The sequence below is a fragment of the Balaenoptera ricei genome, chromosome 14 (genome assembly GCF_028023285.1).
Source record: "Balaenoptera ricei isolate mBalRic1 chromosome 14, mBalRic1.hap2, whole genome shotgun sequence".
Classification (NCBI taxonomy): domain Eukaryota; kingdom Metazoa; phylum Chordata; class Mammalia; order Artiodactyla; family Balaenopteridae; genus Balaenoptera; species Balaenoptera ricei.
In genome coordinates, this window is record NC_082652.1 from 38670195 (window position 1) to 38696726 (window position 26532).

General features: G+C 38.8%; 1 protein-coding gene across 14 annotated transcripts in view; it reads left to right on the forward strand.

Moving 5' to 3' along the window:
* The window catches only part of GREB1L (GREB1 like retinoic acid receptor coactivator), a 264851-nt gene that overhangs the window by 74773 nt on the left and 163546 nt on the right, over positions 1 to 26532 (forward strand). Inside the window, exon 1 of one of the 14 annotated variants that reach the window (XM_059895626.1) lies at positions 25649 to 25857. The exons of the other annotated variants lie outside the window; for them this stretch is intronic. The gene's annotated coding sequence lies outside the window, so the exon portion shown is untranslated. Of the gene's footprint in view, positions 1 to 25648; positions 25858 to 26532 lie in introns of those variants that run through there. 14 annotated transcript variants of the gene reach the window in all.

Sequence of the window (26532 nt, forward strand, 5' to 3'; positions counted from 1 at the left end):
TTATGATGAGTACAGCTTGCACTGAACAGGCAGTAGCCATGCATATGTCTCTCTTGAGAAAGAAAACATCAAATTCCAGACTGAGTATGGGAAGTAGCAATTAATTTAACTGTAAAGATTCTGAATATATTATGATTTTCCAGGAATTAATGAACATGTAGATAATGAACACTTACATATTTATTTTGTGACTGTAAATCTTTGCAAATCAAGTATAATACGTTGGCTGTATGCCTATGATTAAGGCAGAAGAGAGTAGAAAACTGAAGGATCTTTTTCTTTCCCTTGCTGTGGTTTGCTAATAAATGTCAAAAGGCTGCAGGCCATATACTCACCAAAGTTAAAATATGATAAAGATGTTTTGTTTTTGTTTCTTTTATTGCTGAGACCACATCAGAATTCTTCTTAGCCTCTTCTTTCCAGTATTCCATTGTGTTATTTTTTGTCATTTGATGGATAATGTTTTCCTCTCCACTCGCTTTGGAAAAGTAGCAGCCTTCAAGGTAAGAGAGTTTTTCTCATTGACTTTCTTCACGAATTTCCCAGTCCTCAACTGTCTGTGTTCTAATGCATGGTAGTAATTTTTCCTTAGGAGCTTTGGGCACCTTTCCTTCCCCCTATTCCATTGACAAGCCCCCAAATACTGAGTTCTGCTATATTCTCTAACAATAGAAGCTTTAGTTATATGCAGCAATATATTATCCTTTGATCAGTTTTCCTGATGGGAAGTACCACACCTTCACCTCTAACCAGGAGTCCAGAGTGAGTGTATTTTTGGCTGACCTTCAGGTCTGGCAGAATTAAGGTTCATAATTTCTCTGTTATTTGAACTTAACTTTCCTGTTGATTGGGATTTGATTTTTGACCTGGATGAAATCCCATTTTTAAATTAGAGTGGTACTCCTAACACTCAGTTATTGACCATCAATATAGAATAAGAGTTTTAAAGTGATTCTTTCTCATTACATCATGGAAAAATTGATCATGAATTGGCATCTTTTTTTTTTTTTTTTTTTGGCTGCGTTGGGTCTTTGTTGCTGCACGCGGGCTTTCTTTAGTTGCGCCGAGCGGGGGCTACTCTTTGCTGCGGTGCGCGGGCTTCTCACTGCGGTGGCTTCTCTTCTTGTTTAGCCCGGACTTTAGGCCCACGGGCTTCAGTAGTTGTGGCACGCAGCCTCAGTAGTTGCGGCACATGGGCCCTAAAGCACACAGGCTTCAGTAGTTGCCGTGCATGCGCTCAGAAGTTGTGGCGCACAGGCTTAGTTGCTCCGCAGCATGTGGGATCTTCCCGGACCAGGGTCGAACCCACGTCCCCTGAATTGGCAGGTGGATTCTTAACCACTGTGCCACCAGGGAAGTCCCATGAATTGGCATGTTAAACATTTCCAGACACCACCAGTTCAGGGATAGCAATCACCTATTGTTAAGGAAATCTTCCTTTTGCTCCTCCTGTTCTGCTCTCTACCCTTCTCTTCTCTCCCTCCCTGTACCCGGGAGGCTGCCTGTGAGGACTACACAAGGGCTCCTGTGCCCCCTGCCTTCCGCCAACAGCAGAGTCCCCGTAGGAGATCCAGGGAGGGAGAGCGAGGTCAGGCTAATTATTCTCCGAGCTCCTTCCTTGTGGGGTTGCCTTGGGCTGCCTGTGGCCCTCGACCTAAGGTCATGGTTCTTCACTCTAAGACTTTCTCCTTTCTAGTTCTTGTAATCAATCCTTCCTCTCATCTCTTTCCTCTAGGATTGGTAACAGTGTTGCAGCTACAATCCTGAATTTCAACAGTATCCCCAGCACTGTGTCCCCAACTTTGCAAATAGTCCCTTTCAAATTAGTCTCCGCAAACTATCCTAATTTAAATGTTCCGTCTGTTTCCTGTTGGGATCCTGTCTAATGCAAATGTTATCATTCCTTGTATTTTGGATACTATCAACTATTCTTGTGTAAGTATCTACTGTATACCTATCACCTGAATAATCTATGGAGCACACACAAAATAAAAGAAAAAGTCACTGCCTTCTGGGGGAATCTATCATGTGAGATAGACAAGCCTTACCTTTATTACTTCATTCAGTATTCAGTCAATGTTTATTGAATGGCTTCTGTAAACCAGACATGGTATATGGAGGCTAAAACACAGGTGAGCACTATTTAGTCCCTGCCCTCTTATATCTTTATTTTAACTGTGTATTTACAGAACATTCTAGTGTTCAGATAATTATAATTCATGATCCTGAACCAGGCAGTCCCTCCATCCCAGCCTCACACATTTGCCAGGATTAAACAATAGGTTAAGAGTATCACCACCACCGTCAGCATTGGTCCATAGGGGCTGATTGTGAGCACATGGAGGGCATGGGCTTTGCTTTATTCATCTTTAGAGTATTAGCACCACACAGTGCCTTGCTTGAGCCTGCAGGAGACTTTCACCCTGTAATTTATTTTGTTTTGTTGAGTTATCCCACTAGTTCTCTAAACCTCTCTAATGCCCAGTTCCTGAACCTCTGTCACTGCTCTTTTTGGCCCTGGACTGAGTGGGCAGGTGTCAGCCTGATTTCTGTGTCCCTACAGCCCAGGTGCTATAGACCTTATTAATCTTCAGTGGCTTCCTGCCTTGAGGGCTTGATAAGAAAGCAGAAAATCACCAGCCTATCTAGTTTTGCCTGATGCCTGATCCTGGCCTGTTCTGTTCTTAGTTCCCAACTCCTGGTTCCATACAGTGACCTCTGTGATTCTCAAGCGTGACCATTTCCTGAGCCCATAACAGGACCTCTTTTGTGCCTTCATCTTGCTAGACGGAAATCTTTTAGAGTGTCAAGGAAACCCTTCTGGGCAGATGGAAGATTTCAGGTTGAATACAGGTCTTCTTTTCTTTATGTTAACATAGGGTAAAACATATTCAATAGGTGTTATTTCAGAAGAAGGGGCCCATGGTTAAATAAATGTGGGCAATTGTCTTTAAAAAGTGTCTTCACTGTAGGACATCCCTTAGGATGGGTGGCCACCTTTTGGGAAACCTGTTTTGCATAGTTGACTTGTAGCCAGTAGAACCCCAGGCTGTGGTAACTTTTCCCTACATTGCTCTCAATGCCTGCTAACCCTGAAGAGCTGTAAAAGTCAGAGGCCACAGAATTGGGCAGGTCAAGGAGGATGTGACAGTCCCTTCCTGTGTTGGGAGGAGGAATGTGTGTGAGTGACCCTGTCCAGTTAGTAAGGCCTCCTGGTTATCTTTGACATCATTATGTGATGATTTTTGGCAGCCCTGCACTTCATGCTCCCAATGGGAGACATCATCAATCTACACGTCAGCCAAAACTCTCCCTGATATTTTCAGGGTGTGGGATGGGGGCATTGTACCTTATGATGACCCTGTTTGAGTGTTCCAAGTGTCATGGGAGCAGCCAAAGAAAATTCACTGCACTTTATTGAAGGACTAGGACTTGTTACTAAAATGTTGTAATAAACTGCCCAAGAGTTTTGTGGAAATCTTCTACTCTCTGGTCTCCTTTCCTTACTCTATCTCCTGCTCCAGATATATCTCAACTCCTGCTCCAAGTATATCTTAACATAGTTTTTTCTTTGACTTATCTTGCCCTTCTCTGTGGGTGAGCAAAACACAATCTATAATTGAATGGTTTCATCTAAACCAGAGTCTGGGAACATCTGGAGACATTTTTGGTTGTCACAACTGGAAGAATGCTACTAGTATTGGTGGTACAGGATAGGGATGCTGCTAAACATCCTGCGATGCACAGGACGGCCCCTCCCAGCCCCTCAACGAAGACTTATCCAGCCCCAAATGTCAATATTTCTAAGGCTGAGAAACCCTAATCTAGACCCTAATCTATCCAATAGAACCTTCTGTGATGATGGAAATATTCAGTATAGTTGTTATTACTATATGTGGCTATTGAGCATTTGAAACATGGCTAATGCAACTGTGGAACCGAATTTTTAATTTTAACTTTAATAGCCACGCTATAGCTAGATGCTACCATACTGGACAGTGCAAATCTAGACCATGGGTCCCCTGTCCAAATACCTTGGCTTACAAAAATGATGGACAGAAAAGGTTGGTACCTTAGAGGATATTTAGAGGAATCTGAAAAGGGGGGGTGTCTTTAAAGAAGCCATGAGGCTGAAGTCAGTGCTGGTTTCCTGTGGAGAAGACAGAAGGTTTGGAGGGGCCCCATCATCAGGAAGTTTATGTGAAGCAGGGCCCAGAAAGCCATGTGGTGCCTTGTGTTGACAGATGAAGCCCCATATTTATTTCAGAATGGACAAAGAGTTGGATAAACTGTCCAGGAGGAAGAAGAAGCTTAAGTTAGTGAATTAAAAGGATTGGATATGGAAAGAAGAGATGATGATGGATAAAGTAATGAGGAAGGTGGATAAGAAAAACATGGAAGGAGAAGAAGGTAACTTAAGATGGGAAGGGGGCTGGAGGAAGAATGTGGCCAAGACAGGTGAAAGGCATGTTTCTTGGAAGAAAATTAGTTATCAACTCTTCTCCTCCTCCTTCTGCTCTCTATTTAGTTTCACTGAAATTTTTTTCTGTACCCACATATATCGATCAGGGTCCAGCAGGAAACACATGGTATACTCAAATTGGAATGGTTTGAGGGGTTCATAGAGTGACTGTTTACGAAGGTGTAGGCAGGAGGTAGAGCAGCGCAAGGGGCAGTAAGGACCCCAAGACTGGTAACCGCAGGGTGTGCTTACCACCCTAGGCCTGAGTTTCTAGGGAGGGAGCCACTACTGGGACCCAGCACCGTGGGGGCCGAGGACAGGGCTGCCTGGCAGGTGCTGCAGCCTTCAGTGGAGGACTAAGCCAGCCACAGGTGAGCTGGCTCGTAGGAAAATACTCTGACTTCACTCTCCCCCTTCCTTATACTCTCCCTCCCTCCAGGGCTCCCCTAGGCCAACCCCAACCAGAAGCCAGAGCACAGGTAACCTCAGTGGATGTGGTGCATGCAGGTCAGCCTCCCAGCACAGAGCAGGGTGGAGATGCGGACAGGTGGGGTCAAAGGGATGAACAGGAGATATCCAGCACACCTTGTCTGCTCTTTTTCTCAACCTTTTTCCCTTCTCACTGACCTTACATGTAAGTTTTTCTCCCACTGTTACTCATCCTTCTCTTGTTAACTCTAGTCTGTCCTTCCCCCAAGTGCATGTGTAGTATTGGCATTATAACCCTTTGGGATGACTCCTCAGTGTCTCTGCTCTGACTGCCTAGCAGTAGAATCTCGGGCTCTGTCCCAAACCAAAGCCCTGCTTCTGTCCATCTTGAGGTCGTTTTTTCTGTGCTGGAAGCAGCCATGTACCTACACCCAGTGATAGAGTGAATGATGAATGACCACACAGCAATCTCCAAAAGAACTTTCCAAGACTGTTTTACAGTATTTACCTGACAGCAGATGGCATTAGAAGTCATAGGGGCACTAAAGGGTGTTGGTTTTCAAATCACTGAGAATTTGAACTTCTTGACAAAAGAGAAAGGTGATTTAATCACCTAGGGCAGAATTAGGAAGGCCAAGACTAGGTTGGAAATGGACGGGAGAGAAGCAAGTGATGTTTCGGAGATGGAATGTATAGGCCTGGGAACCTAGTTAAATGTGGGAGCACTGGAGAAGAAGTAACAGGTAACCATCATTTCAATAGTCCAGATCTGAGTAGTTGAGATAACTGTGGTGTCGTTGACTAAGGAAAGACAACAGAAGAGTGGCAGATTTGCTTGGGAAGTTGAGGAGTTATGTGTACCGCATACTGAACTTGAAGTGGTGGCAAAACAATCTATGGAGATGTCATAGGACCATTTAAAGATGTATGTCTGGAGCTTAAGAGAGTGGCTGAGGCTAGAAAACAAAGAAGAGGTGTTTAGAATATGGAAATGGGTGAGATCCCCAAAGAGAGGACTAGAGGCTTCTCAAACTTAGGGTCATCCTAAGAATCACCCCTGGATATTAAAAAGTTGACTACTCTACCCTCTCCAGAGACTTGTGTTTCAGTGGGTTTGAGTCAAGACAATTGTCCTAAAAATATTCATTTTTAATGAGCACCCCCAAGTGATTTTGTTGCACTTTGAGAAGCAATATATTTTAGCAGAGAGACGTTTCATAGACTAATTTAGGAGAATGACTGGTGCTCTGTCAGGTTAGAGGGGAAATGGGAGGAGTGAAGAATAAAGATGAGATGAGCAGAAGGGGATTCTGTGCTGTGCCCGGTGTGAAGAGGGAGGTGGGGGTATGGAAAGAGTACCAAGAATGTAGCTATTAACAGTGTTGATGCTGTGGAGCAGAGGTTCCCAACTTTTTTGGTCCTAGGAACTCTTTACATTCTTCAAAATTATTAAGGATCCCAAAGAATTTTTAAGTGAGTTATATCCAGTGGTGTGCTGGTAAACCAGTTCTTCAAAACAAAAGCTTTGATTTGTGGCATTTGCCGATTTCTGTGGTGTAAACTCTCACCGTGGACTATTTCTAGCTATGAATAGCTCTCTTGCAAACTGGTAGGAGCCAGCTCCAACACATTATTGTATCAGTATATCTATTGATATTTACCATATTGATATTTAAAACTAAGATTTAAAAATATTTATTTCACTTAAATATAGCAATAACCATTCATTACATGTTAATATAAATAACACTTTTATGAAAAACAACTTTTCTAAAACAGGACAAAATTTAATGACAAGAACATCAGTGTTTTACATTTTTACAAATCCTTTTAATATCTGGCTTAATAGAAACAACTGGGTTCTCATATCTGCTTCCTCATTCAATCTGTTGCAATATCCCATGTCATGTAGCTTCTGGAAAACTCTACTTTATACTTATGAGAGAATGAGTGAAAAAGTTAAATTCCATCTTAGTGTTATTGTGCACAGTTTTGACCTTGCAGATGCCCTGAAAGGATCTCAGATGCCCCCAGGAGTCTCTGTAAAAAAAATACACAAAGTCAAAATTTTAAGGTTAAATTTTTAAATGTTAATAAAAGTTAATTTTTTTTTTCTTTCTGCACCCCAAGTATTGTCTTGCATAGCACACATCTTATTAGAGACCCATTGTTGTAGAGGATGAAGATAGACATGAGGCCTTTGGGTTTGGTGAGTAGAGGGCCTGAATGGGCAAACTTTGAGAAAGCAAAATCCATAAAGCCGTGAATATATAAGTAACATTTACAAGGAGTGAAGGGGGAGTGATGGAGGAGGAGGAAGTCGAGACAAACTGCTCTAATACTTGGTGAGGGACAGAAGGAAAATAATTGATTTTTTTGGCCAGGCAAAGACTAGGTAGAAGGGACATTCGAAGCACTTGAAAAAGAATGTAATAATCAAGACACTTTACAGAAGCCAACTGGTAATGCAAGTATTAGTTATCTCTGACTTCTCTCACAAGAGCAAAATAAACAAAACAAAGACCTTGGCAGAGACTTTGGAGATATTCTGAGAACTGTGTTTTTATAACAGAGTTGGGCAATGCAAATAGTTAATAGTTGCATGGAGCTTTGTTTATTCTGAGTAGGTCAGAACAAGTCATTCTAATGGTTCTAAATTGCCATGAACCCAGAGGACTGGTCTCTCCTTTTGCAGATAGGTATTCCTCTTCGCAAATGAGCATATTTCCACAAATAAGCCATTGGAGATAAATCCTTGACAAAATGATAAATTATGCCCAAACTGACACCCACCCACCTGCCTGCTAAATATTTCTTGCCCTTCTCCAGGCACATACGCTGCTTAACGAGGGAACTTTATCCTGAAGACATTATGTTCAGCTAGATACCACCTAATCCCCAGAGATGGCTCAGCTGATAACATGTCAAGATGTCAAGCATGAGGAGGCATACACATTTTTGCTGACCACTCTCAATGGGAGAAAAGATTTCAATAGCCAAAGGAAGACATCTCTGTTAGTAGAATTTTAGTGACTGAAAAAGAAAAATGGGAGCCAGGCAGGTAATTGCCAAGGCAAACCACGGAGGCAAGTGCCTACCTCACGAACTCTGTGAAGTCCGGTTTGGGGGCTTTAACATATATTGTAAATTATGATGACTACAACAGAAATATATTTTATTCAGCAAATAAATGCCAGTAACTGTCTTATGAGCTGACTCATGTTACCTTACTTAGTCCTTGAGAGAACCCAGCAAAGTAAGTGTTATTATCAAAATTTTGCAGAGGACGGGGCTCTGAGAAGTGAGGAAACTTACACAAGGTTGACCAGCTGATAAGAGGCAGAGGAGGAGAGCAAGTCTACAGACACAGACTCTTCTCTCTTTTACCCCAGTGATATAGGATAGCTGTACCAGTGATGATCCAAGACAACAGAGCATTCAAGACATTGGCTTGTATTTGGCCACGCCGCACGGCTTGTAGGATCTTAGTTCCCCGAACAGGGATCAAACCCGTGCCCCCTGCAGTGGAAGCGCGGAATCCTAACCACTGGACCGCCAGGGAAGTCCCTCAAGACATTTGCTTTTGGTTTGTAGTTTTCTAATATAATTTTATGACAAATTAATTGTGCCAACAAAAAGTGAGAAAGTATCTGGGTTGTAAATAATTTCTCCCTTTTATTTTTTCATTAAAACTCAAAAAATACTTCCCTCAAACTTGGATCCAAACCACATTTCTTAGAATCTTCTGAAATACTTGGCTCAGGTTTTTGTCTTTTCCCAAAGCCAAATTACTCTGTTATTGCCCCCATCTTTATGGAGAGTAAAACAATAGTGCTGGCTTCTTTTATTTCTCTCTTTCCTCACTACTCATGTATGGGCTCTTTCTTATAAATAGGAATTTTAATTTTTTAAGTAAAACAGGATAACAGTTTATCAATCTCTTGCTCATCCTGATGTCAAAAAGTGGGCAATTCTTTTCCCTGACTGGCTAAGGCAGAAACATCAAAGGAATTTATGCAGGAGGAATTACTTGGTACACAGGAGTTGTTTGTTTTGCCTGTTTGCCTGCTCTTCCTGTGTCTGCTATCAGTGATTTTTCACCAAGGTGGCTTAATTATTGCAGTTCAGACTCCAAGTTGCTACAGTAAAGATGCTTCTGCTCTCTGCCACAGTTTCTTTATAACACTTGCTGTTTACACAACTCATTCTTAGAACCTCCAAGGTGATAGGAGATGGTCTAGGAAGATTGGAATGATCCCATTGGCTTTATGAAAGCTTGGACACATGCCCTTGGAAAACCAGTCATCTCCTTGCAGCCCCAAAATGGTGAATTATTCTTCCATGAGCCCTCAGCCCCTGGTACAAAGTCTGATTGACACATAGTAGGTACTTGATAAATGTTTGTGAAGCAGAGGAAATAGCAGCAGCTTGATCAAGATGTCAGCAGGAACACCAAAACAAAAATGCCATGCCTGCTCAGGCCAGAGCACCTGATTTGTGAAACGGGGAAGAAACTCTTGCAGATTTACTACTACTCAGTATTCTCTAACTCCCTGTTTCATGGTTTGTATTCTGAGATCAGGGGTCGGCAAACTTTTTCTCTAAAGACTCAGATAGAAATATTATAGGCGTTGTAAGCCAGCCATATATGGTCTCTGTTGCAGTGACTCAACTCTGCCATTGTAGTGTGAAAGCAGATGTACACAATATGGAAATGAATGCACAGGGCTGTGCTCTAGTGATACTTTATTTACAAAAATGGGTGCAGTCTGGATTTGGCCCAAGGGCCGTGGTTTGCCCATTCCTGATTTAAAGGATTGAAATTTAATGGACTTCGAAAGAATATCAAAAGATATTTTGTGGATGTTAACTAGACTTATTGTGGTGATCATTCCACAATATGTACAAATATTAAATCATTCTGTTGTACATCTGAAAGTAATATATTATTTGCCAATTATTCTTCAATTAAAAAAAAGATACTTTGCGAGTCAGCATCCTATCTTGAAACAAAATGACCATGTATAAAAGTCTTTAAAAATAGGCATAGTCTCTGTAACCATTAATGGAAGTCAACGGAATTGGTATGTAGGTAGAGGGTAGAGAGAGAGGTAGGGTTTGCATTCAGTGAGGTCTCCCATTAATCTAACCATTAGTTTAAGATATTGGATAGTTAAGAGTTTATACCCTTTGACCCAGTAATTTTTCTTCTCAGAGTGTATCATAAGAAGCAATCAGTAATTAAGGCAAATATATATATATATAGACAGATGTTTAATATATGTCATTTAAAATAAAAATTAAGGAACTACTTAAATGTTCAACATTAGGAGAAGGATTAGGTGTATCATGATATACGCCCATGAAAAAATATATTTGCCACAACGTGTTTGGAGCCTAGGGCAGGAGGAAAAATGGAGGCTCACATAACACGTCTAAATATTTAGAAGCTATAAATCAAGGTACCAGACTATGTTTCACCCTCCTACTTTGACTATCTCATGTAATTTATTGAATACTGTACTGAAAGTGAAAAACGGAATGGTTGTCTGGGTGCAGAATGGTTGTAAGCACATCAGGGTTTACCCTCGTGATCACGTGGCCGACGGGAGCTACACTCACTGCCGCTGCCCAGCATCGTAAGAGAGCATCCTGGGGTTACCGCTAGCCTGGGAAAAGATCAAAATTCAAAGTATGGTTTCTACCACATGAGTATCCCTTTTTCACCACTGTAAAGTCACAAAATCATAAGTGGAACCATCGTAAGTCAGGGATCATCTGTTATTTCCTACAGTGAGCATGCTGTTGTGTTGATAACCAGGAGAAAAATAACATAAAACACTCTGAAATTTTGACAAGAGTGTTAATAAGTACAGCATAGTTGGACAATAACTGGTTTTCTTTATCATAGTTCTCAGGAGGCTGGAAAAAGTTATTTTTCTTCTCCTTTTTATCTTTAAAATGGCATTCATTGCCTTTCTATGATGAAAGTCTTACCATGAAGGACCTCTTAAAAATGTGTAGAGGAAGGCAGTGTGGGACAGTGGGAAGAGAGGGCGGAGATCTTGGTTTGGATCTTATCCTGACTGTTTACTACCTCTGTAACACTGGAGAAATCTTTCAACTCCTCTGAACCTCGAGTTCCCTTTTTGTAAAATGGGGATAATAATAGCTGAATCATAAGATGTTTGTGGGGAGTCAAAGTAATAGCATATGAAGAGGACTTGATGTGCAGTGGGCCATCAGTATTACTTTGCTATCTGTACCAGCCTCTCCCCGTTTCTATGACTTGTGAGCTAGGAGCAGAACAAAGATAGAAGTTCTCTTCTCTTGGGATGTTTGCAAATTAATGGGAAAGAGAACACATAAAGCATAGAATGATCAGCTAGAGAACAGTATCCCAGCAAAATCTAAGTACAAAGAGTGAAACTAAGATGAACATGTTTGGAGGTGGTGGGAGCTGTTGGCAATTCATTTTTTCTGGGTCTGGTGAGAGCTTCATAATTTATTTTGATGTTTATGCATAGATGTTAAGATAACTTAAACCAAAAAATTTAAACCCAGAACTCCCCAGAGACTATGACTGGAGTTTCCATCATCTTGGGTATCTTTGTTAACTGGATAGAAAGGCACATCCTTTTCTATTCAGACCCATCTCTTCAAAATTCACTGAGAGGCTGGGTGGAGAATGTAGCTATTAATTTTACTGCGGAGTAAGTTCCTAGCTACAGCCTGCTTATTGCAGTAAACCAGGGAAGCATGTATTTGTGACAAGCAAGAAGCAAATCCGCCACCTTTAGCATTTGTGTTATTGAAGACTTCAGCAGAACTGGGACATGAGCGATTTCCTTTTGTTCCAGTCATTGTCTAAGAGAGAGGTCTGACTCAAATTACAGAAAATCAGAAAAGGTGCAATATTATGTTTAGAATACTCTTAAGATTACAGCTGAAATTTGTCTCCCAGATCTTTTTGTCTCTGCCAAATGGTAGTGACTCATTTTGATGGTGGCTGAAGAGATGTAGCCAGTATTAATGGACAGAACACCAGGCACAGAGATGATTATTCCTGCCTTAGCCACATACTTTTATGTTCTTGGGACTTTCTGAGCTTGCTTTCTCCCATGTTAACTGGCAGTAACAACCACCTCTTGCTACTGGGGTCTTGTGAAAGATAGTAGGCAATGTCTCCAGAAGTTGTTTTAAGTTGCTGAAAAGAGAGAATGGAAATACAGAGTTATACTTACATCACTTATTACTATGACTTTTAAAAATTTATCTGGTTATTACCATTTCTTGGCAACTAGACAGTTTATTGAGATAGGACCCTTTTCCTAATACATTTTTAAAATCCCCCTATCCCAAGTTATATAATGTTTAAAAAAATAATAATTGCAAACTCGTTACACAATAATTTTGTATTTGTGAGACAAATCTAAGTTTAGCAATTGTATTTCATGGGGCTAAGAAGTACGATCTCCTACTCATATTCTTTCCAGCTCTGAAGTGAAAAGCCATTGAGCTGACCTGGAGTCAGTTTCAGCTTGACTGCTTATATCGGAGTAACCTTGGTTAAGTCCCCAACCCTGCTGATCTGTTTCCTCATATAGAAAAGCGGAATAAATCATGTCCTCCAGGATTGATGTGAGCGTTAAATAAGATGGTACCTGTGAAAATAGCCATTTCAGAACTTGCTATGTAGTAAGTATTCAACAATGTTTAGAGAATCTTTAGATTTATCGTTTGATCAGGCCGCAGCAAAAGAAGGAAGGTTAAGACTAAAAATAAGTAATAGTGGACTAGTTCTTAAATTCAGATGAAGACTCCACAATCCTTAGGGTGTCTTGGATGTTTTTTTGCTTTTTTTCTCCCCAAATATAGACAGCAAAATGACCTTAAAAGTTCTATCTTATCCTTTCTACATTCTTTTAATTACACACCTTTTATAAGAATCTGATCAAGATTCTTCCAAAGAACTAGTGTGACCTTAACAAGGCCACATCTATGGGTCAAAACGCAGTCATAATCGGTCTCTACCTTCCAGTACCTAAAATTTAGAAAACTCAGAATAATGTGAGTCTAATGATTATGAAACTCAGGTACTTTTTTGTGCATATTCTATTTTCTGTTTTCATAGAGAGGACGTAAATGATAAGTAAACATGACAGATTTATTCCAAAAACGATTTGTGGGATGTGACAGATTCAGATTATAGTGATAACTCTTTTAACTGCATAGGAGTAACCAGGGTTCTCCATCACACATGTAAAACGTGCTTACCAGATACCCATGGGTAGCACACCAATAGCTGAATAATCAGGACTGTTATCCGGTAGCCCATGCATTTCTCTTTCCAGGAGTTATTTGTTTGTTCCCAAACGTGTACTTGCCAGTTGTTACTATAAATGCACATTTTAATTAGACATTAAAGAACCAATGAAATATAGATTAAAAAAAACAAAGACAGTTATTGTTTCTGTGAAAACTATGTTAAGCAATTTGGGCAGACTTCGCAAAGGTGAGTTGCCAAAAACAATTACTGTTGAAATAGATGTGGTGAAAGTTCTATAAAAGATATTGATGGGGGAACCCTAAAAATCTAGAAGTATTCTGGACTCTGGTAATGGCTGTTTCCTCACTTCCACCTCCCAAATCTCACACCAACGTCCTCCACATCTGGCAACTCTAATACGGAACTGTATAACTATGGTCCCTAAAGAAGATTTTTTTTAAAGGGTGAAAAATAATATTTAAAGATATAACTTAAGAAACCTTATCAGAATCTAAAGAAATCTTTGATCAACAGATTGAAAATGTTATTTCCCAGCTTTTAAAAAATTAAAGCACAATAATCAGCATAAAGACATATCCTAATGAACTGAATGAATTTCAAAGATAAAGGCAAAAGGATCAACTCATCTGGAAAGGGGAATATTAGGCCAGCCTGAGACTTCTGCACAGCAGTATTCAATTCTAAAAGATAGGTGACATATTATAGATCAGCCAGGAAATTTGTGTCTTCCTACCCCCAAATTTCATACTCAGGCAAACTATCATTTAACCTTTAAAGGTAATAGATGAACGTTTTTAAACATGTAAGAACTCAGGGATATAGCTCCCATGAGTCTTTTGTGACTATTGAATAAACTATCACAGGATCAACTGAAGGAGTATATTGAACCCATTTAACTCTGGAAATAAGACTTTAAAATATCTGGAAAGAGAAATAACATTTTAAAACCTAACCGATATAAAAAAAAAAAAATTCAGGGGAAATGGGGAAGGAATGTTGCAGACAATTGAAGAACGCTGATTTCCTTATCTTTTATAGCCAATGGTCAAAAGATATGATTTAAATCAAAAATAGAGGTATAAGTGTAATTTAAACTATGAGGGTAAAAACTCAGAAAAAAATATTATAATAAAACCAGATGACAGAGTAAAGAGTGGAAGAAAAGAGTAGAAATATACTAAACTTGTCATTACAGTATGGAGTCAGTAGATAATGTATAAGGAAATAGAAGATTAAATGTAATCTATAAAGTTATAAATAACCAAACGCAAAAATACTTCAAAATTACCAGAAAAAAACATACATACATACAGAAAGCAAATACAGCTCACATTGTAAAAGATGATTTTTAAAAGAAACAATAAAAATAGAAAGCATAATATAAAAGATGACTTAAAGTTGAGATTAAACCTATCCATCATGTAATTAATTCATTCAAGAACTATTTTTAACACCCCTACTATGTGTCAGGCATTGCTCTATGTATTAACCCATTTAATCCTCATAATAACTATTCAGTAAAGAAACTATTATTATCCACATTTTATAGATGAGAAAATAGAGCCACAGCAAGGAATAGTGACTTGCTTCCTAATTTTACCACTGGTAAATGAAGTAGATAGGATTTGCATCCACGTAGTCTAGCTCCAGTGCTTGGATTCTTAATTGCTATGCAGGACAGCCCTAGATGCAGTTAAAGCAGCTTTCACAGAAACATTTATTATCTAGAATGCATAAATTAGTTAACAAAATAGAATGAAAATAAGTGAATTGAGCAAACAACTAAAGTTAGAACAACAACAAACACAAGGAAAGCATATCAAAGCATAATAAAGGTAGAAGCAGAAATAAATAAATTAGAAAACAACAAAAGGCAGCAATGATAAAGTAATGCAAGAACTTGAACTTTGGCAGGGGTAGGGGGAGTAAGATTTGTGATAAAAAATTTAATACAAAAAGAGGAAGAAAATATAAATCACAAAGTAAATGCTAATAAGGAAACAATCACACACAAAAAAGAGTGGTTAAAATAATCCTAAAAGATAATGTTGATCAACTATACAAATAAATTTTAGAATATGAATGGAAGAGACAACTTTATAGGCAAATATAATTATCAAAACTGATCTCAGAAGACAGAGAGTTTGTAAACTTACCAGTCACAAAAAATAAAATAGAAAAAATTGTTGAAGAGCTCTTCAAAAGAGCACAAATCCCAGATGTTTTCATGGGACAGTTCTATTAAATTTCTAAGAAATAAAAATTTCAGGGACTTCCCTGGTGGCATAGTGGTTAAGAATCCGCCTGCCAACACAGGGGACATGGGTTCAAGCCCTGGTCCAGGAAGATCCCACATGCTGCGGAGCAACTAAGCCCATGCACCACAACTACTGAGCCTGCGCTCTAGAGTTCACGAGCCACAACAACTGGGCCCACGAGCCACAACTGCTGAAGCCTGCACGCCTAGAGCCTGTGCTCCGCAACAAGAGAAGCCAACGCAATGTGAAGCCTGCGTGCTACAATGAAGAGTAGCCCCCCGCTTGCCCCAACTAGAGAAAGCCCATGCGCAGCTACGAAGACCCAACGTGGCCAAAAATAAATAAATTAATTAATTAAAAAAATTTTCAGTTACATCTAAACTATTTGAAAAGCTTTAAAATTATTTTTTTATGATACTATCATGACAGTGGTATCAAAAACCAACAAAGATAGCACAAAATGGATTAACTACAGATAATTCAAAAGCATTCTAGAAGAATGAGATAATATTAACAAGTGGGGCTTATTCTAGGGATTCTAGAATTGTTCAAAAAATTTTCTAATAGACATTTCTCCAAAGAAGATATACAGATTGCCAACAAACACGTGAAAGGATGCTCAACATCACTAATCATTAGAGAAATACAAATCAAAACTGCAATTAGGTATCACCTCACACCGGTCAGAATGGCCATCATCAAGAAAATCTACAAACAATAAATGCTGGAGAGGGTGTGGAGAAAAGGGAACCCTCTTGCACTGTTGGTGGGAATGTAAATTGATACAACCACTGTGGAGAACAGTATGGAGGTTCCTTAAAAAACTAAAAATAGAACTACCATATGACCCAGCAATCCCACTACTGGGCATATACCCTGAGAAAACCATAATTCAAAAAGAGTCATGTACCACAATGTTCATTGCAGCTTTATTTACAATAGCCAGAACATGGAAGCCACCTAAGTGTCCATCGACAGATGAATGGATCAAGAAGATGTGGCACATATATACAATGGAATATTACTCAGCCATAAAAAGAAACGAAATTGAGTTATTTGTGCTGAGGTGGATGGACCTAGAATCTGTCATACAGAGTGAAGTAAGTCAGAAAGAGAAAAACAAATACTGTAGGCTAACGCATATATATGGAATCTAAAAAAAAAAGAAAAAAAGGGGAAAAAAAAGGTTCTGAAGAACCTAGGGGCAGGACAGGAATAAAGACGCAGATGTAGAGAATGGACTTGAGGACATGGGGAGGGGGAAGGGTAAGCTGGGACGATGTGAGAGAGTGGCATGGACATATATACACTACCAAATGTAAAATAGATAGCTAGTGGGAAGCAGCTGCATAGCACAGGGAGATCAGCTCAGTGCTTTGTGACCACCTAGAGGGGTGGGATAGGGAGGGTGGGAGGGAGACACAAGAGGGAGGGGATATGGGGATATATGTATACGTATAGCTGATTTACTTTGTTATACAGCAGAAACTAACACAACATTGTAAAGCAATTATACTCCAATAAAGATGTTAGATAAATAAATAAAATTAAAATTTAAAAAATTTTCTACATCAAAGAAATAGCATATAATTTTCTCCACAGATGTTGAAAAGGCAATTTGTAAATTTGACAGAGGCCCTTGAATACTCCTAAAAAAATAATAGGAGATGGATACTTCAATTGCATGATACACTATTCCTTTGCATGATATATAATACCATGTGTCTGACCCCAAACCAACACCATGCTTAATGGGGAAATATTAGAAGCATTCAGAATAAAGATGTTCACTATTATCAACTTGATTTATCATCATTGTGGACCTCTAGATAATGCAGCTGGAAAAGAAAAAGGGAAAAATATTTTTAAAATAGAAAAAGAGGAGGTGAAACTATCATTTTTCAGATGATGTGATTACCTCATAAGCTTATGAGAATCAACTGAAAAGCTATAAGATACAATGAGAATTCAGAAAGTGGCTGGATATATAATCTAAAAGTGGAAATAAGTAGTGTTTATATGTATATGCAAGCAACTAACTAGCTGACATACTAGAAGAAAAGATATCATTCAGATTAGCAAGAAAATGAAAAAACAAAATTACTTGGTATTAAACTTAAAGTATGCTTGATCTACATCAGTAGTTCTCAAACTAGCCAATTTTGCCCTCCCCCAACCCCCTCCAGCCCACGGGACATCTGGCAATATCTAGAGACATTTTTGAATGTCCAGCATCAATAACGCTGAGGTTGAGAAACCCTGATCTAGCTGAAGAAAACTTTGAAATGCTACTTAGGACCACAAAGGAAGGCTAATCATGTTCTTGGATAAGAAGTTCCAAAATGGTAAAATATAAAATTTCCCTAAATTAATATATAAACTTATGAAATCTCAATAAAAATTACAAAGTGATTTTTTTGAACCAGAAAGCTGATCCTAAAGTTCACATGTAAAATGAAGCAAGAAATTCAAAAAACATTTTGAGTAAGAACAGTAGTGATGGGCTTCCCAGGTGGCGCAGTGGTTGAGAATCTGCCTGCCAATGCAGGGGACACGGGTTCAATCCCTGGTCCGGGAAGATCCCACATGCTGCGGAGCAACTAAGCCCGTGTGCCGCAACTATTGAGCCTGTGCTCTAGAGCCCATGAGCCACAGCTACTGAGCCTGCAGGCCGCAACTACTGAAGCCCGCGCGCCTAGAGCCCGTGCTCCACAAAGAGAGAAACCAATGCAATGAGAAGCCCACGCACCACAATGAAGAGTAGCCCCCGCTCGCCACAACTAGAGAAAGCCCACGCACAGCAACGAAGACCCAACGCAACCGAAAATAAATAAATAAAATAAATAAATTTATAAAAACAAAACAAAACAAAACAGTAGTGGTGTAGAGGACAATCTCAGATATTAAAACTTATATATGAAGCTATGACAAATATAACATTGAAGTCATTATAAGAGACCCAAATACACACTGGAACTTAGGATATAATAAAGAAGACCTTTCAAATCAGAGTGAGAAAGTTGCACTATTCTGTAGATGGGCTTAAGTTAATTGGATGCAATTGGAAAAGAAAATTATCCATGTTCTATATCTTATACTGAAATAAATTACAAATGAACTAAATATATAAGTATAAAAATTATAGGAGTAAACATGGAAAATTTTCCATTAACCTAAATTAGGAAGGGCTTTTCAAGTTTGAAAATAAAAGACTGATAAACTCAACTGTATAGAAATAAAAATTGTGTAACAATATTGCTAAAAGTCAGAAGACAAATGATAAACTGGAAAAGTATTTGTAACTCATGTGACAGACAAAATAGCTAGTTCCCTTAATTTGTGAAGAGTGTTTCTACAGCAGCCAACAAAAAGTGGAAAAATGGGTAAAGAATATGAACACACATTTCATAGAAAGGAGCTTAAATTGTTCTCAAGCTTGAGAGAATGCTTAACCTCACTCATAATAAGAGGAATACAAATTAAAACTGCAGTGAACTATTGTTTTTCCAGTTTGTTTTTGCATTTCAATTTCCAATGAAATAACACTATTTTCTTCAGTTCAATTTCCAATTGAATAATCAGTTCTAAAAGTTATGATTCTGTGGGTAAAGGTATGGTGACCATCACAGGCTCTCTCATACATTGTTGATGGAAATCAATATAATTTCTGTGAAGAGCAATCTGGCAATATCTATCAAAATTTTAAGTGCATATACATGGAAATTCCACTTGTAGGAATTTATCCTACTTAGGTACATGTTTGAACTGGTTGTGTATACAATTAATCATTGCAGCATTCTTGGTAATAGCCAAAGATTGGATACTCACTAGTGAACTGTTTAAATCAATCATGGAATACTATTCAACCAGAAAAAAGGATATGGAAGCGCTTTATATTCTGATATGTAAAGATGTCCAACAAGAGTGTTTGTAGTATGCTACCATGTGTGTCAACACATACATTATATATATATGATATACGTACATGTATGTATTTATATTACAGTTACATTCCATCTTCCCTCAGAAGAATAAATAAGAAACTGATAATAGTGGTTGTCCCTAGGGAGAGGTATTAAATGGAAGAAAAGTTACTTTTCATTCTCTATATATTACTGTGAGTGTACGTTGCCTACTAAAATCGTATTTGTTTTTTTAAATTTTAAGAGAAGTGTATAACCCACATCATTGGGAAATAAAGAGTTCCTGATTTTTCCAGAGAATCATGACTGTATAGAACTTTTTAGTTGTAAAGGACCTTTAGAATTTATTCAATGAGATGCTTAGATTTTTTAAAGTATCAATTTTTAAAATAAATTTATTTATTTTAGTTATTTATTTTGGGCTGCGTTGGGTCTTCGTTGCTGAGCACGGGCTTTCTCTAGTTGCGGTGAGTGGGGGCTACTCTTCATTGCAGTGCACGGGCTTCTCATTGCAGTGGCTTCTCTTGTTATGGAACACGGGCTCCTAGGCACGCAGGCTCCAGTAGTTGTGGCTTGCGGGCTCTAGAGCGCAGGCTCAGTAGTTGTGGAGCACGGGCTTAGTTGCTCTGCGGCATGAGGGATCTTTCCGGACCAAGGCTCGAACCGTGTCCCCTGCATTGGCAGGCGGATTCTTAACCACTGCGCCGCCAGGGAAGCCGCTAAAAGTAACAATTTTATACACCTCTTTCAAAAGGTTATTATAGATTATTAATTGCTTAATAAGTGTAACTTTATCAATTATTTTGGCTATTTTCAACATCTTAGTTTTGGGCCAATCTATAGAGTAGAACCATGTACTTCTAAGTGTCTCCAGATTGTTGTGTATTTTAAGTTCTCCTTGTCTCCTTTTGAAAATTATTCTTCTGTCTTCATTGTCAGTGTCAGATTTAAAGCTTCACTTTTTTTTTGTTTTGTTTTACTGTCATTGTCCTTGCCCCTGGCATCTCATTCCTTTTAGTCTGCCAAAAGCTAGGAATCATATAATCAAACTTCCTCCAAATGTGTCTAAAATGAGAGGAAACGAATTTGGGTGAGTGCCTGAGTGGCTCCCCTTGAGTGAAGTGCAGATACTTTCAGAATGTGAACTTTGTGCTGTCTGTTGTGTCTGTTTGTATACTTGTTTGCTTACTTTTAGACACTGGACTGTGTTTCCAGTAGTTGATAATTCTGGGTCAGTGACCCCTAGAGAGAGAAGTTGTTACTGTATTTGAATTGTTGGAAAATTTGAATGTGTACATACTTAATGCTTCTTACAAATACTATTTAATGAAATGACTACACTCAGCACACAGATGTTCAGTTCATGTTTACTGAACCTAACTGAAGAAGCACTATATTATCCTATTATTCTGGACAAGAGTAAAAGCTGCATTAGAGAACTTGGTTTGTGAGAGGTTGAGTGCAGATGCATCCCTATTTCCACGGTGTACTAGGGGAAAGTTAAATTTTGATTAAATAGGAAAGGTATTATTCATATGCTAAAATAACAGGTAACTGGAAATTTTAAGTAACTGGCAATTTTTTTTTAACATCTTTATTGGAGTATAATTGCTTTACAATGTTGTGTTAGTTTCTGCTGTATAACAAAGTGAATCAGCTATGCATATACATATATCCCCACATCCCCTCCCTCTTGCGTCTCCCTCCCACCCTCCCTATCCCACCCCTCTAGGTGGTCACAAAGCACTGAGCTGATCTTCCTGTGCTATGCAACTGCTTCCCACTAGCTATCTATTTTACATTTGGTAGTGTATATATGTCCATGCCACTCTCTCACTTTGTCCCAGCTTACCCTTCCCCCTCCCCGTGTCCATTCCTGTCCTGCCCCTAGGTTCTTCAGAACCTTTTCTTTTTCTTTTTCTTTTTAGATTCCATATATATGTGTTAGCATACGGTATTTGTTTTTCTCTTTCTGACTTACTTCACTCTGTATGACAGTCTCTAGGTCCATCCACCTCACTACAAATAACTCAGTTTCGTTTATTTTTATAGCTGAGTAATATTCTATTGTATATATGTGCCACATCTTCTTTATCCATTCATCTGTTGATGGACACTTAGGTTGCTTCCATGTCCTGGCTATTGTAAATAGAGCTGCAATGAACATTGTGGTACATGACTCTTTTTGAGTTATGGTTTTCTCAGGGTATATGCCCAGTAGTGGGATTGCTGGGTCATATTGTGGTTCTATTTTTAGTTTTTTGAGGAACCTCCATACTGTTCTCCATAGTGGTTGTATCAATTTACATTCCCACCAACAGTGCAAGAGGGTTCCCTTTTCTCCACACCCTCTCCAGCATTTATTGTTTGTAGATTTTTTGATGATGGCCATTCTGACCGGTGTGAGGTGATACCTCATTGTAGTTTTGATTTGCATTTCTCTAATGATTAGTGATGTTGAGCATCCTTTCATGTGTTTGTTGGCAATCTGTATACCTTCTTTGGAGAAATGTCTGTTTAGGTCTTCTGCCCATTTTTGGATTGGGTTGTTTGTTTTTTTGATTTTGAGCTGCACAAGCTGCTTGTAAATTTTGGAGATTAATCCTTAGTGAGTTGCTTCGTTTGCAAATATTTTCTCCCACTCTAAGGGTTGTCTTTTCATCTTGTTTATGTTCTCCTTTGCTGTGCAAAAGCTTTTAAGTTTCATTAGGTGCCATTTGTTTATTTTTGTTTTTATTTCCATTTCTCTAGGAGGTGCGTCAAAAAGGATCTTGCTGTGATTTATATCATGGAGTGTTCTGCCTATGTTTTCTTCTAAGAGTTTTATAGTGTCTGGCCTTACATTTAGGTCTTTAATCCATTTTGAGTTTATTTTTGTGTATGGTGTTAGGGAGTGTTCTAATTTCTTTGTTTTACAGGTAGCTGTCCAGTTTTCCCAGCACCACTTATTGAAGAGGCTGTCTTTTCTCCATTGTATATTCTTGCCTCCTTTATCAAAAATAAAGTGACCATATGTGTGTGGGTTCATCTCTGGGCTTTCTATCCTGTTCCATTGATCTATATTTCTATTTTTGTGCCAGGTAACTGGCAATTTTTGTATAAAAATCAACCAGAAGAAAATTTTTGTTTTAACTCTTACTATTGAAAATGTGTCCAAGGGGAATTAGTCCACGTTCCTGCTCTAGAAGGAGACCATACCTGACATAAGCTAGTTGGTGCATATGAGGACTCCTCGGGGCTCCTAGGGTTACAGTTCTCAATAGCACTTGTCACTACATCGTGGTAGAGTTGTAGATTCTGATGACTTAATACACAAGACTAACTTTTCATCACTCTTAGGACACTCACTGGGATTTGAGAATGATTTTGAATAAAAATATTGGTAAGGGTTTGTCTTATTGATCTTTATGTCAAGTTTAGACATAATTTTATAGTTTTTGAGCTTCCTAATGTCACCTAATTAGTAGACAAGTTCTGTCTAAGTTTTATCTATTTCTGCCCAGTTAGGCTAGGGAAGCTGTCATAAAGGAGCTTATAAAGAAAATGTTTTTGTGGAGGTGAACCTTCTAGTCTGAAACTTTTTGATAAAATATTATCATAAGTTTATATCGATTGGCAGCAGTATGTGCTGTTCTTCATCTTTGGTGGATAAATAACTAAATATCTGCCACATTTCTCTCTGTACCTCTCTTCTGTGCTTGAATCCAACTTAGACAGAAATTGAATTGAGTGAAATAATGGCCACACAGCTCAACACTATATGGCAGAGAATATTTACCGTGCTGGCTTATGGTGAAGATATAGCCATATAATTTTTGGTTCTCAATAAACTTAATAAATTGAGAGAGTCCACTGATAAGTAAAACTACTTACTAAATGTCCTCAAACAGAGAAATGGTTATATAAATGATGGTACATTCATATGGTAGAATTCTATGATAATCTTCAAAGATTATCATAGATTATTTTTTAGTGTAACATCATAAATTGATTTTTAAAAGAGCGGTGTGTACAATATAATACCTACTTTTTTGTGAGAGAAATTATACACACATACACAAAAACTAAACCAAAAAAAAGCCCCTAAGATAATATAGGAAGAATGTTAAAAAGGAGTTCTTTCTGCTGGAACTAGGTTTGACAATAAGCAACAAAGGGCTAAGAAATAGTGGCTTAAATAAAATAGAATTTATTTCTCTCTCACTTTTTAGGAACTCCCAGGGGAGATCATCTAGGCCTGAGATGGTCCCAGTCTCTTTCCACCTTTTGCTCTACTACTATGCCTTCCATTCCTAAAGACACCTCATGGTCCAAGGTATCTGAATGCTGGAGCTCCAAACATCTGGTCCACAATCCTTCCCCACTCTCAGTAGTAATTTTATATTCTTTTTATCAAAATGAATGTGCTGGGTAATCATGTAGTGTAGTGAATAAACCAAGGTGCTTTTCATTAAAATGTCATTCATTTTGTTTACATTTGTAACACCTTAGTTAATTGTTAATACAAATCATCTTTTAATCTGACATAGCTCATAAAACTATAATGTGACACTAAGCCTGCTGCTACCTTCTGAAAAGTACCCATGTTTGGCCTGGACCTCTAATGTCTGAACCTGATCATTAAACAATGATCAGAGTTTAGAAACTTCCTTAGCAGTAAAATGAAGGTATCAAGTGGCCTGTTGTTCCTTCTTCCTCTTTCTGCAAACGTCCTCTCATTTCCCATTTGGCACATACAGCCTTTTGGCAGATGTCTGCTCTTCTTTTTTTCTTTTTTCGCCTAGTTGTCTCATCCTAACAGACTTGTCTAGCCACAAAACCCATTGAGCCATTCATTTTATAAAATAAACCATGAAACTTTGAATTTCTGGGGCAACCGTTAAAATTAGAATTAATAGTGGGTGTCATAGGATTCCCTCGGAAAGGATGTAGAAGTAAAGGAATACCCTATTAATGACAAATTGAGAAATGTTATTTTCCTAAAGTTTTAATCTATTCTTAAATTCTCTCCTGGGGAGTCCAGGTGTTAGTGACATAGGGCAAACAAAAAGCCTTCAGGCAATCATATGACAGTCTATAAAGGTATCAAATTAACATATTGTACACCTTATATTTACACAATGTTATATTTCAAATATATACAATTTTAAAAATTTAAAAAAACTGAATTCACATTAAACCCATAAAAACACAAAACAAAAACTAATCAATAAATTAATCTGCAGTGTGATGTTAAATAAGAAAAATAAAAGGCCTTCAGGCATGTTATTCTACAAATTCACACACACAGAAACAGGGCAACTCTTCCTTTACCACCCCTCCAAATTAATGGCATGATATTTACCCCAGTGCTCAAATTAGAAACTTCCCAGTTATCCAGGGCTTCTCCTCTCCTCACGTTCTGTGTCCGGTAAGGCACTGAACCCAATCAATTCAGCATCCTACTAAGTCTTGAATAAATGACATCTCATCTCCACTCTCCTTGTTAGCCCTTAACGGTCTCCTGCCAGACCATTCTAATCTTACCAAGCTCTCTACTTTTTGATTGTTCCTCTTCCTGTTCCCATTCCAATGTCTTCCATTTGGTTCCATGTATTATCTTTTTGAAAAACAAATTTGACTGTGTCACTCTTTTGCCTACAATCTTTAAGGACGCCCTGTATCTATTAAATGTTTTTTCTTTACAAGCCTAATTGCCTTTCTTGGCCTAGCTTTACTCTCTAGCCTAACTTGTTGGCATTTTGCCTTCATGCACTCTATGACTCGGACACACATACGATGTGACACCTACTTCTTTCACCCCACAGTTCCTTCATGTGAAACCCCCCCTTCTCTGTCATGCAAACTCCTGCTCATCTTTGAAGTCCTAACCACGTGCCGCCTCCACCCTCACTCCAGTCTTCTCGAAAACTATGCATGTTCTCTCTAATACTGTATGTAATTGTCACGTCAGTCACCCTGAGCTGTGAACTTCTGGATGATACTGTTTTATTCCCGGATGTATCCTCGGCATCTGTCACGATGCTTGGCAACTACAGGAACAAAATAAGTATTCGTTGAATTGAGTGGAAATAAAAACAAGTACAGAATGTGCTTTGTGTATCTCAGTAAGACCCCAATCTGAAAACAGTGCCAAGATAACCAGGAAACCAGGTGGTGAAGCTGAGCTGGATAAAGCAGAATGATGCTCACACAGGCCTGCAGTAGTTCAGAATCCTGAGAAATTGGGACTTCCCTGGTGACGCAGTGGTTAAAGAATCCTCCTGCCAATGCAGGGGACATGGGTTCGAGCCCTGGTCTGGGAAGATCCCACATGCCACGGAGCAACTAAGCCTGTGCGCCACAACTACTGAAGCCTGCGCGCCTAGAGCCCATGCTCTGCAATGAGAAAAGCCACCGCAATGAGAAGCCTGCGCACCGCAACAAAGAGTAACCCCCGCTGGACTCAACTAGAGAAAGCCTGTGTGCAGCAATGAAGACCCAACACAACCAAAAGTAAATAAGTAAATAAAATTGATTCTTTTAAAAAAAAAAAAAAAGAATCCTGAGAAATTGTTGCTGGCCCCCATGTCACCCTGGCCTGCTCTGTTCTTTGCTTGTTCTGCCTAATTTCCTCATTCCTTTCTCTCAACAGCTCCAAAGTGTCCATTTAGTTCAATCTATTGGGTCTGCTCCTTCCTTAGCACTAAAGGTTACTATATTGCACGCACGTGTGTGTGTGTGTGTGTGTGTGTGTGTGTGTGTATGTGTGAAGATAAACTCCCAGAAATAGAGCTGGGTGTGCCCATCTAGAGAGTTGTGTGAATGAGGGGAGAAAAAGTGCAACAGAGAATGTCAAATAATCCATTGTTTTGTACTGAGTGTTTGCCAAGCATCAGGTTTTACATTTAATCCTCACAACAACACCCTGTAAGGTATAGACACCATTATTATTCCTACTTTACAGATGAGGTAACTGAGGCTAAGAGAGACTGAATCGTGTGCACCCTTGGAAGTGGGAGAGTTCGGATCCAGTCAATGCATGTCTTAATCTAAAGGCAGTTCTGTGAACATGATTAGTCTTAAATATTTGTAATGGACCACATTACAACTGATCCTCATCTTACAAAGATATCTCTGAAGGGCAAAAGAATGAAATGTTTGTTTTCCCTTTAGTTTTTGTGAACACTG